The sequence below is a fragment of the Gopherus evgoodei genome, chromosome 1 (assembly GCF_007399415.2).
Source record: "Gopherus evgoodei ecotype Sinaloan lineage chromosome 1, rGopEvg1_v1.p, whole genome shotgun sequence".
NCBI classification, from domain to species: Eukaryota; Metazoa; Chordata; order Testudines; family Testudinidae; genus Gopherus; species Gopherus evgoodei.
The window spans coordinates 160,473,618-160,486,031 of NC_044322.1; positions in this window are offsets into that span (position 1 = coordinate 160,473,618).

The window sequence follows — 12,414 nt, forward strand, 5'->3', positions numbered from 1 at the left end:
GATAAAGAAGAAATAACATTCTGTTTAATTAGAACTAAAGATTTCAAAACTAACAAATCCTGCAACTTGGCAGGGTGTTAGACTAGATCAGCATTTCTCAAGTGCAGTCACAGCCTCCTGGGCAATGATTTGGGGGAGGGGGCAAAGCAGCAGCCTCTCCCCCAGCAGGGGTTGGGCCCTGTCATCCTCTGCAGACACAAATGCTGGAGGAGCAGGCAGCTAATGAGTTTCCCCACCTTCAGTGGGATCAGGTTTCAGCCCTGGAGTGGTGGACAGCAGGCTCCAGCTGCGGGGCCCCTGGCTGCAGTGCTTCAGGCTCTGTCTCCAGGCCCCATCCCCTAAATGCGGGGCTTCAAGCTCCATCCCCCAGCTGCATGATGACAGGCTCCAGCCCCAGGCTCATCACCCCTCCCTCATCACCCTTGTGTCCCACTGCCTTCTCTGGCTCCCGCTTCAGCTGCACCATGGCAGGCTCCAGCTCTGATGGCCTTCGCTGCCTCCTCCAGCCCTAGGCTTCAGCCACGCAGCAGTTGTCGGACACTGGCCCCTGCTGCCTTCCTGTCCACCTCCCCATCCAGGGCTTAATTTGTCCTCAGGCTTACCAGGGCTGAATAAGTCTGCAGTGAAAGTGATACACCTCTACCCCGATATAATGCGGCCTGATATAACTCAAATTCAGATATAACGTGGTAAAGCAGTGCTCTGGGGGGAGGCTGCGTGCTCTGGCGGATCAAAGCAAGTTCAATATGATGCGGTTTCACCTATAACGCAGTAAGATTTTTTGGCTCCCGAGGACACCGTTATATTGGGGTAGAGGTGTATTTGTAGGTTTGTTAATATCACTGTTCATAGCAAACTTAGTAGCGAGCTGGGAGGCTGTGAAAAGAGGTATTAACTTACAAGCATCACTTTTCATAGCAGCAGACAAGTCTAAAATGAAAAAAAGCAACCAAAAAGCAAAAGGAACACCAGAAGAGACAAGAACGAGCAAAGCACCTTATTTGTGTTTCTGTTCTGTTTAGACCCAGTAAAGAATAGAGACAACTGTACATTATTTTTATTATTGAGTCTGCAAAGAAAGCCAATCCTACATAAGTAAATTACATACACCTGTCCAAATCATTGTACATTTGTTTTTTCCTAAAGTTAATTAAGTATTTTAGGAAAAATTGACAAGAATGGCCACCAGCAAGAGTTGGGGCTGCACTCTGAGGCCACCAAAAAAATTGAGAACCCCTGGACTAGATGACCCTTGCTGTCCTTTCTAACTTTATGGTTCTAGGATTCTGTGCCCCACGGTACATTTGCTTATGTTGGAACTCAGTTTTCTGCAAGTGTGTTGTGCTGATTGAAAGTGTTTTTTAGAGAGAGAGAGCGAGCGAGCACTGGCAAAAAAAAAAAAAAAAAAAAATTTTTGGCTGAGATTTCATTATGGAGTTACAAAATGTGATGATATATGTTGGTGTAAAGTTAACTGGTACATTCTACCTAAATTTACTAACAAACGTGTAGCTTTTTTAAAAGTGTACTATATGTTAGAGCCATATCACACTGAAAATAGACCTCTTGATAAGGAAATGTTTGGGGGTGGTTTTTTCCTTCTTTCATTTTCCTAGAAATATGTTTTCAACTTTATATGCATTTATGCAAACTGAAATTTGGCTAGGAGGTGTAAGTTCATCAGATGGCAGTAAGTAAAAGGAGTATGTGGCAAGGGTGTGTATTTAGTTTCTTTCATTTCTTCAGAGCCTAGTAGATTGGTGTTTCTGCAGTATAAATAATGAGGACTGTGGCTTCATCCCTTAACTGTTCATTCCCAGACTATTATTGAGGATTTTTGAACCAGAAGCATTATAATACATTTGCAGTGGGACAGGATAGGCTCTATTGCTAAATGCTTTCAAAATCAACTCATTCCTACTGTAGTTTGTTGTTTGTGAATTTCCCTGCTTTTTTTTCCTTTAAGTGCCAAATGTTGAAAGAGGGTTGATGTTTATATGGTTTGCAATAGAGAGAGCCCTACTGAGACAGATTTTATGAGGGCCAATTAAGCAGAGCTTTCCTCTGGATGTTAGCAAGGCCACAGAAGGAGAGTCCAGGGTGGGGAAGAGTTCCCTGTGGGTGGGATCAGAATAGGCACAGTGGAGAAGGAAAGGCTTTTATCTGTGTGATCATATAATGAATGTTTGCATGCCAACCATTCATCTGATCTACTGTAATCATATCAAAAGAAATGTCTCTCTTTTGATCCTCCAATAGCCTTCCCCTAATCCTAAAATACTAAAAGGCATTTCACCACAGGAGAACAAAAAGCAAAAACATTGAAGTTCCTTGACCAGGCCACTTTGAAGAGATTATGAGCTAAAAAAGTATTAGAAAGTTTTTCAAAAAATAAACTTCAGCTAAATTTGTCAGAGCACCACAACTTTAAAACTGTTCTACGTGGGTCAGTATACTGCAAACATCACGTTTATCAGAGCATTCCTCTTGATTTTTTTCACTTCCCCCCAAAAAGCCATGTACCCAGGGTGAGATGCAACGTATGGAACTGCAGCACGATTGATGTCTTTTTGGAGAAGTTGGGGGTGGAGGATCTTAAAAATGAGCTGATCTTGGAGAGCTAGTGAGTGCTGCAGCTTCACAACTGTTCTCCCTGTGAAAACGTCCTTTGCAATGCTCCCTCAGGATTGGCCTGCTTTTAACGTTTTTCCACAGAGTTTGTCAAGGATTTTTCTTTAATACTTTGGCCCAATATGAGGAACTTGCTTATCTGAGCAGCTTATATATCTCCTATGCTCAAGAAATATTGTCTTTAGATAAAATGAATACCAAAGTTATGCCACTTTTGTTTCAAAGTAAAAATACAAGGGGTGTGTAATCAGCACAGAGACGTACATTTATTGAACAATATCTTTGCCAATACATCACCAGCCTTTTTTGACTAACGTTAAGTTATTTCCTGTCTTTTCAGCAATGATTTGGGAATTTTGCACATTCATAATAGCAAAATATTGAATTATTTGGAGCCAAAATAGCAACATTGTATAGCATTCCATGCACATACAATTGTCTAGTGGTAAAATATTTATTTAGTTGAACGGTGCTTATGGCACATTGACGCTGAAACAAAGGAGCCTCAAGCTGCAGAATCTTTACTAGCGCTATCATTCAAAACCAAAAAGGGATTAGTGTACCACAGGGCTTTGCCTTCAAGTTACATAGAATTGCTCTAAAGGCAATAGGCTTACTCAATAGTTATGTCACGTTACATTTGTACATACCACAGAATACAAAAACACAGGGTACAGTTTTCAAATAATTATACTATAGCAGTGCCATTGTAAAGAAGTGGGATGAGGAAGAGGTTAAGTCCTCCTCACTTGTAGTCTGAGTTCTCTCAGGAAAACATACTGTATCAAGTGCTATTACACTGTCTACTATTAAACTTTTTTGAGACTTCTCAATATGGAAAGTGTATATTTTATGTAGAAACTTGTATCGCTTTTCCATCTGTCTAAATTGCCAAGTTCTCCATACCTTCTTATGTTCTGGAAATTTTGTCTGAAGTTGACATGTGGGTAGGTATTCAGGAGTTAAGTTTTCAGAGAAGATTTCCTACCACTGTGTAATAGAACAATCCAGTAAATGGTGCTGTGTGTGTATGCAAAGGTATGTAACTGAATTTCCCATCCTGCAACCCATGAGTAGAGCCATATACGCAGACTATGGATGCCATAACATCTCCAATTCCTGGCTTCCTTACACTGAATTTCCCTTCTTTATCTGCTGTGGACTGGGCTTCCCACTGCCATGCAGGGGCCTGCAGAATTTTGTAATTTTGCCTTCAGTTAACAAGTTGTGAGTCACTGATTTCATTCATAGTATTGTTGTCCTCACACAGAAGCCAAAGTAGCAATGGTAAAAAGAACAAGAAACAGCTGCAGACTCTTCTAGATTCTGTTGTTACTTTGAGAATCTATATAAATTTAATTTACAGCCATTTGAATATTATGTAGAAATTTACATTTTTGTTTATTCCCGATGTAACAAGTAAAGACACTCCCTGGTGGGGTGTCACAGGTATGAGGAAATACTAAGAGTAAAAGAGGGAAATCAAATTCCTATTTTTATTCTTGGAGCAAAATAGCTACTTTATAGCATTACAAGTGTAAAATCTAACAAGAGGGCATTGGAGGACATCAGGAACTTAGTAAAGAAATGAAACTGAATTCCTTGCAGAAGGGCAGGGGATGGGTTCAAAATACCATTGAGACAATATCCAAAGGAGAAAATCTTATCGAAAGTGAGGATACTTATTAGGCCACTGGAGACAGTGAGCCTTGCAGGGGCGAATGGGCAACGTGGAGCACCAGGAGAGAGAGACTTCTCACAACAAATGTGGCATTTGTACTTTGTAACTCCATCACTCTGCAACCCCAAACAACAGACAAGCTCATGCCAACTAATGTCCAAAATAATCAAAAATTATCAGTTTCAAGAAGACAACTGAACATGGACAAAGACATAGGTGGTGTTTATCAGGTCTTCCAAAGGGTGTTTCCTCCAGTGCTGAGATGTTTTATTTTTCTGCCACTAACCCATTTGCACTGCTATAGGTAAGAAGAAGCTGCAGTTTTCTTGATTAAACCCCTGATTTGGAAACCTTTATAATGCTGCTGTAAAAATTTACTTCAGGCTCTGACTTACACAAAGTGTAGCATACAGCACATTTTAAAACAAACTTTGAGAACATTGTCTTGGATGTTTTCTTTGTACCTTTCTACACGCACTACTTGTTTGAGCTATGGAACTCACCATTTCCATTTCAAACTGAAATTCATCAAGCAGCCATAATGTAATCAAACCACATTTGACGTTTCGGATTGTTTTCTGAAGAATCCAAGAAATCCCCCACTGCCCTTGTACAGGGCCCTGAGCTCTCTCTTAACACTCTGCTATCCTCGGTCCTGAGTGTTCTCATGCATGCTCTCTCAGCACCCACACACGCAGTCCCCTACTGCTGCCCTGCATCCAGCTCTGAGCTCTTCCCCAGATAGATAGGCTGAAAAGCACCATCCTCACCAGGGGCCCAGCAGTTCTGGGAACCCAAACTGCATTCGGTGTGTCTGCTTCTCCAGGAGCACTAAATACCCAGATTCAGTCCTCCCATGCATCTGTGACTGGGGATTCCTAGTTAGGGTGACCAGATGTCCCAATTTTATAGGGACAGTCCTGATTTTGGGATCTTTTTCTTATATATGCTTCTATTACCATATAGCCCCGTCCCAATTTTTCACACTTGCTGTCTGGTCACCCTATTCCTGGTGCTCCCTGCTTTGCTTCTCCCAAGGGTTGGGAGTGCCCAGGGACACCAGGACTACAAAAGAGGTGTTGCAATGTGGCACATGGAATTTTAGTGCCTTTCAAATTTGGCTATGGAAGGGTCTGGACTGCTTCCTCATTGTGCCCCAGCCTAGCAGTGGGTCCTCTAGCCCCACGCACCACCACAAAGCTCCTGGGCATGACTGTGCCGGTACTCCTCCAAGAGCTGTGCTACACACGCTGCAAGGCTTGACTCTGCAATGCGCTCAGCACACTGGCCCCAATTCAGCAACTCATTTAAGCACATGCTTAACCTTCAGAAGCATGGAAGTTGAGGGGAACTACTTAAGCACATTCTTCACTCTGAGGACATAAGTACTCTGCTGGCTGAGGACCAGAGTGCTCATCACCTTGCAGGATCAAACCCTCTCACCTTTTCTCCTGCCTGCCTGTTATGTTTCTTGTGCCCTCCTTCCTCCAGCACAGCTCTCCACCATCTCTGTGCATCTAGAGCAGAGAGAATACATATGCACCAGCAGCAGACACAATTTTCTACACTCTGGGTCCTAGTGGCGTGCCTCCCCCACCCCCACAGTCTGACACCTGAGGTGGTCGCTTCAGTTTGCCTCATGGCAAGGCCAGCCCTGGCTATCATGGTGCACCCAGCATGGAAAGCAGGTTCCAGGTGGTTCTGGCGCAAGTATGGGACAGGCCTGGCCCTTGCACTGTGTCAGGGGTGGGTGCAGCCTTGTCACAAGTCTGTGTCCCAGAAGGTATGGGAAGGGGGGCTGCAGGATGATCCCCCACCTCTGGGATCAGAATTTTAAAATATTGTGCACCAAATTTTTGGTTTTTTTGGTGCAGAATTCCCTCAGAAGTAGTAAGGGGAAGGTTAACACAGTTGTATGGATTCAGAAGTTGGCTTTTTTTCATTTCACATTATTTTTACTATAAAACCAGAACACAGACACTAAACCCATTTTAACAAATGTTTCCTGATAAAGTAATAACACAAAACTTGCAGAAATTTACAAATTATATAAGAACATTTATGAAACATGAAACAAAGGCAACTTAAATGTCTTTAAGCATATGTCTTACTGGTATAAGCACTTTTATACTGATATAACTATTGTCTACATTAGAGGGTATTGGCCTTGTCCTCACTAAGATTTAAAAAAAGGGGGTGGAGGTGTTCTTAACTTGTTAGTTAACTCACATTAACCAACTCAAGGTAAAATCCCAGTGAAGACAAGGCAATTTGCAGTTTTCATACTTGTGTGTGACTTTTGAAATAGAGTTACCGGTTAAATAAACTATTCCAGTATGCCATGTGATTTTTTGCGCAGTATTTAAAGAGACATATTATACCATTAGATCTATCTCAATAGCTTAATAGATGGCAATTCCCAATGCCCAAATATTATTTGATTTTGCTGTAGAAATTATATACTATCAAAACATGCAGGCAATACTTCCTGATGCAGACAAAACTCTCTTATTTTTCTAGTGTAGCTGGATAAGAGAGACAGGGCCGGCTCCAGGCACCAACAAAGGAAGCAGGTGCTTGGGGCGGCCTATAGAAAGGGGCGGCACATCCAGGTCTTCAGTAGCAATTCAGCGGCAGGTCCCAGTCCCTCTTGGAGTGAAGGACCCGGTGCCGAATTGCTGCCAAAAAATGAAGCAGCGTGGTAGAGCTGCCGCCGAAGTGCCACTTTATCTTTTTTTTTTCTCCTTAGCTGCTTGGGGCGGAAAAAAAGCTGGAGCCAGCCCTGAAGAAAGACAATCCACTGACTCATTAGAGATACTGAAATTGTGACAGGAATATTCTAAAACTTTTCAAAAGTTAGTTTTTAATATGTATTTTTATTACTGTAACGCCCATGCAGCAAAACATCACAACTAATTCAAAGTCCCAGGCCCTGGCATTCATTCCATTCAAGGAAAAGTATCTGATTTGTATCATCTTCCTTGCTCTCATTTCAGTTTTTTTTTAATACTGACCTATTTATTTGATCTAGCTATTTTGACTTTAAAATGTTTTAAAATAAACTGTCACAGTTTGATAGAGCTGGTTTAGCTAAACAAATACAAAGAAGAAAAAATGCAGTATTGACAAGATGAAGGGTTTCCAAATTTTTGCTTAGAATTGCCTAAATTGAAAGCAGCTTTAACTTCCAATTATGCCTAATGTGATCTCTGAGTGGCCTTTGGTTAAACAAACCTTTTACCACAGTGCTGGCATAAAAAAATGTGTTCTGAAGACTAAAATAAGTGAAGAGAGAAAATACTTAGCTGGTAGCATAGAACTGTATGTTGAATGCATTGTGAGGGTCCATACCATATTAAAGACTGTTTTAAACTAAATTTCAGTGTTTATCATTTCCAAATAGTCATTCCTGGAAGGGCTCTTGTTCTGCACTCTGAAAGAGAGATACAATTTTATCATATTTAGTTCAGCAGCAAATTAAAGGTGAAATGTACTCAATGCAAATAAGTTTGAGATGCTAAAATGATAAGGGAATGACCCAGATCCTCATTTTGGCCATGTCTACATCTAAAATTTTGCAGCGCTGGTTGTTACAGCTGTATTAGTACAGCTGTATAGGGCCAGCGCTGCAGAGTGGCCACACTTACAGCAACCAGCGCTGCAAGTGGTGTTAGATGTGGCCACACTGCAGCGCTGTTGGGCGGCTTCAAGGGGGGTTCCGGGAACGCGAGAGCAAACCGGGAAAGGAGACCAGCTTCGCCGCGGTTTGCTCTTGCGTTCCCGGAGCCACCCAGCAAACCACAGGGAAGGAGACCTGCTTGCTCGGGGTTCCGGGAACGAGAGAGCAAACCGGGAAAGGAGACCAGCTTCGCCGCGGTTTGCTCTCGCGTTCCCGGAGCCACCCAGCAAACCGCAGGGAAGGAGACCTGCTTGCTCGGGGTTCCGGGAACGAGAGAGCAAACCGGGAAAGGAGACCAGCTTGATTACCAGAGGCTTCCTACTTCCACGGAGGTCAAGAAAAGTGCTGGTAAGTGTCTACATTGGATTACCAGCGCTGGATCACCAGCGCTGGATCCTCTACACCCGAGACAAAACGGGAGTACGGCCAGCGCTGCAAACAGGGAGTTGCAGCGCTGGTGGTGCCCTGCAGATGTGTACACCTTCAAAGTTGCAGCGCTGTAACTCCCTCACCAGCGCTGCAACTTTCTGATGTAGACAAGCCCTTTGTCACTTTGTGGGATGGGCAGCATGCTGCAGAGCTGTTATACATACTGTTTTGTGGATGGTCTCAGAAGAGAACAATTGAGAGATGTGTTTGTTCGTCCTCCCTCATTCACTCAACACCCCTACATATTTAAGGCCCTTTTCTGACCTTTCAAAGGAATGCCTGTTTCTGACTTTAGAGAGACAAGGTGAGTGAGGTAATATCTTTTATTAGACCAAATTCTGCTTCTCAGAGATGCAAGCTTTTGAGCTACATTGAGCTCTTCTTCAGAGCTGAGAAAGTTACTAAGAGCATCATAGCTAAATACTAGATCAAACAGATAGTTTAGCATATGCTAAACTATCTGTTTGATCTTGTATTTAGGTGTTTTCCTGGTACATGTGAAGAAGTCATGATTAGTCAATTTTTGCCCTAATCCTGCAGGCTTTACTCAGGCAAAAGAAAAGTTGTTGTACATATGCAAGCTAGAACTATTTAACTTGAGTAATCAAAAGAAAAAATTAGAAACTTGCTCCTGAGGGAAAATGTATCTTATTTTAGTTCACTATCCTCCCCACATTTTCCCATGCAGTACATACAGATCTCAACATGAACTACGTTTTCCTGTAGGCATAATTTATTTATGTGGTTAGCTAAGTGAGAAAAATGAGTTAAACAGGTGACAATCGCCAGAAATAGGGAGATACATAACATGCTGCTGGCAGAACATTTTTTACAAGGCACACCGTATTTATTGGTCTTGTGTTAGAGGAATCCTATCATTCCTGAAAACATGGCTGGCTGACAAATGGACAGCTATTATTTTCATTTTATAATGCATTAAATTACCTTCCTATTTAACATTCTGTTCTTGCATCATAGTCAGTAAACCAAGTGCAAAGACTTCACCAAAATGAACATTGACCTAAAAACTAATTTCAACTGAACCCTGACTAGCTGTATTCAGTTGAAGTTTGTAACAATCTAAATTCTGACTGTTTGATCATCGTGCACCTTGGCTTACTGCTCAGGCAATCATCACAGTGTACAGCAAAATTAACCAGACATGTGGCTTTGATCTAGCTACGAATAAAGGCAAGTCCTGTAAACACATACACATCTCTTTAACTTGAAATGTGTGCATAAGTATTTTCAGGATTGGGGCCAAAGAGTGTTGAAATTTACAATTTTATTTTATTTTAAGGACTTAGGACTGCAACGTAAGCAACACATTCAATGCTGCCATCCAGTGTAACAGCAATATTAATGGCTGGCCACAGTGCTGCAGAAAATGCCCTGAGGAACCAATATCAGCTGAGTTAAAATGGAACGAAGTACACATGAAAAAGTAATAAGGGGCAGAAAAGTCCCACTTTGTTTACAGAGGTTCTCTTTTCTTCGCCAGGAGTAGGGGATGGGAGTAAGGCTTAAATATCTAAACTTTTTTTTTTTTGCCTCAATCCAAAAAGGTCTCAAAGAGAGACCAATTATAATTTATTTAGTAAATCATGCTGTGACAGACCATGGTACAATCCAGAGTAACGAGCAAGTGTGTCGCACCTGCCCAGCAACCTTGGGTGCCTTGCTGAAGTAGCTCACACCTGGGCTGCTCAGTCACAAACAGCGTCCCAGCATGCAAGCCACACCCTGAGTGTCTGTGTGTAACTGCAGCCTGCCAGCCACACTTTGGTTACAGTCTGGCTCTCACCAGCCTTGGTTATGCTACAGAGTGACTCCAATGCCCTCCCCCCTCAGATTTCCACCCCCAAAATGTATATCATTTATTGCTAACCCTCTCCTGAACAGTACAAAATATTTGAAGTCCATTATTCCTTAAAGGAAATATGACATTTTATTATCTCAAATAATTATCAAACACTTCAATTTAAACACACCGGCTTAGCTAAAACAGTCAAATAAGCTTATTAACAGCCCAAGCCAGCACTCAGAACAACCTGCTCAGAAAATTAGCTGGTTCAACCTGGGGGCGAGCACCCAGATGCTTAGAACATCAGCCCTTGCCCTCTGCTACTCAACAGCAGAGTAAAGTGCTCCTATCTGGTGTTGCTCATCTATATGGGCGGTGGGTAAAACTTCCTCTGGGGGAGGCAAGATCCTTGTCCTGCCTCTTCCGCCCACAGCCCCATCCACACTCCACCCCTGCTCTGCCCCAGGCCCCGCTCCACCCACCACTGATTCACCACTCACCTCTTTACCCACCTACTGAGATTTCCCTCCGCTCTCCTCCTTCCCCGCCTGTCTGCCGCTCACCTAGTCACCCCTACCCCTCCAGACCCTTTTCCGGCCCATCATGAGACCCCAACACCCACCTGCTGTGCAGCTGACTCGCTGCTCACCTCCTCACCCACCCTCGTGACACCCTCTGCCTTTTCATCTTAAAGCACTAATAACATTCCCCAAGGGAACTGAACAGGTAACACGCATAGCACCATTGCCAGACCGATTCTCCTCTGTGTGGCAGGGAGTTCGGTGTATGCTGTATAGAGAGCAGGGGCAGCTTTAGGAAGTGTGGGGCCCAATTTGAACATTGCGGCGGGGCCCTGGCAGGGATGACTAAAAAAAAAAAGTGTAAAAAAAAGCCTTTTGTTTCTTCCATGTATTTACTTTCCATTACTATATAAATAATACAATTATATATTATGTATATTGCATCATATATGCTGTTGATTGCTTATTAATGACCACGATTTCACATGTGTGAGTCCCTGCCACTCCCTGTGGGTGTGCACATGTGTGGGTCCCAGCTGCTCCCTGCCCCCCTCATTGAAGCAGGTGTGCAGGGTTACTGCCCTGGGAACTGCAGGGCAGCTGTGGACATGAGGCTGGTTCGAGGCAGGACAGGGGCTGACTGGAGGTAGGGTCTAGCTGCAGGCAGGGCAAGGGGTGCAGGGCTGGCTGGAGACGGGGGTGTCGGATGGACTGGCTTCAAGCAGGGCTGCATGGGGATGCAGCAGGGGTTGGGAGGGCTGGAGACAGAGGAGTGCGGAACTGGCTGGCTTCAGGCAAGGGAGTGCAGCGGGGTTGGCTGGAGACAGAGCAGGGGGTTTGAGGTTGGCTGTGGGCAGAGTGTGCAGGGCTGGTGCGGGCAGGGCTGTGGGAGGGGGCTGGCTGGCTTTGGGCAGGGCCACAGGGGTGTGTGGCAGGGGGTGGCTGGAGACAGGGCAGGGGGTTTGGCAGGGGCTGGCTGTGGGCACGGGGTGCAGAGCTGGCTGCAGGCAGGGCTGGTCAGAGCAGGGCAGGGCATGCAGCAGAGGCAGCTGGAGCCCCAGCCCTTTAAATAGCCCCCAAGCCTCCTGCTATCCCAGGGCTCTGGGGGTTATTTAAAGGGCCCGGGGCTCTCCTGCTTCTACCCTGCCCCAGACCTTTTAAATAGCCGCGGGAGCCCTGGAGAATACATGGGAGCGGCAGGGCTCTGGCAGCTGTTTAAAAGATGGGGCGGCAGAGGCTGCTGGAGCCCCAGCCCTTTAAATAGCCCCCGGAGCCCCCCGCTATCCCAGGGCTTTGGAGGCTATTTAAAGGGCCCAGAGCTCCAGCCGGGAGAGCGGAGCTGCAGGGCAGCTTGCCGCGCTCCGGCCGGGGCTCCAGCTGGGAAGTGGGGCTTGCCGCGCTCAGGCCGAGGCTCCAGCTGGGAGAGCGGGGCTGTGGGGCTTGCCGCTCTCCGGCCAGGGCTCCAGCCGGGAGAGCAGGGCTGCGGGTCTTGCCAAGCTCCGGCCAGGGCTCCAGCCAGGAGAGCGGGGCTGCAGGGCTTGCCACGCTCCAGCCGGGAGAGCGGGGCTGCGAGGCAGCCGCGCTCCCGGCGGCGCTTTGGTCAGGGGAGCGGGGCATGGAAGACCCCGGAGCAGACCTCAGCGGGTATAAGTAAAAAAAATTTAAAAGG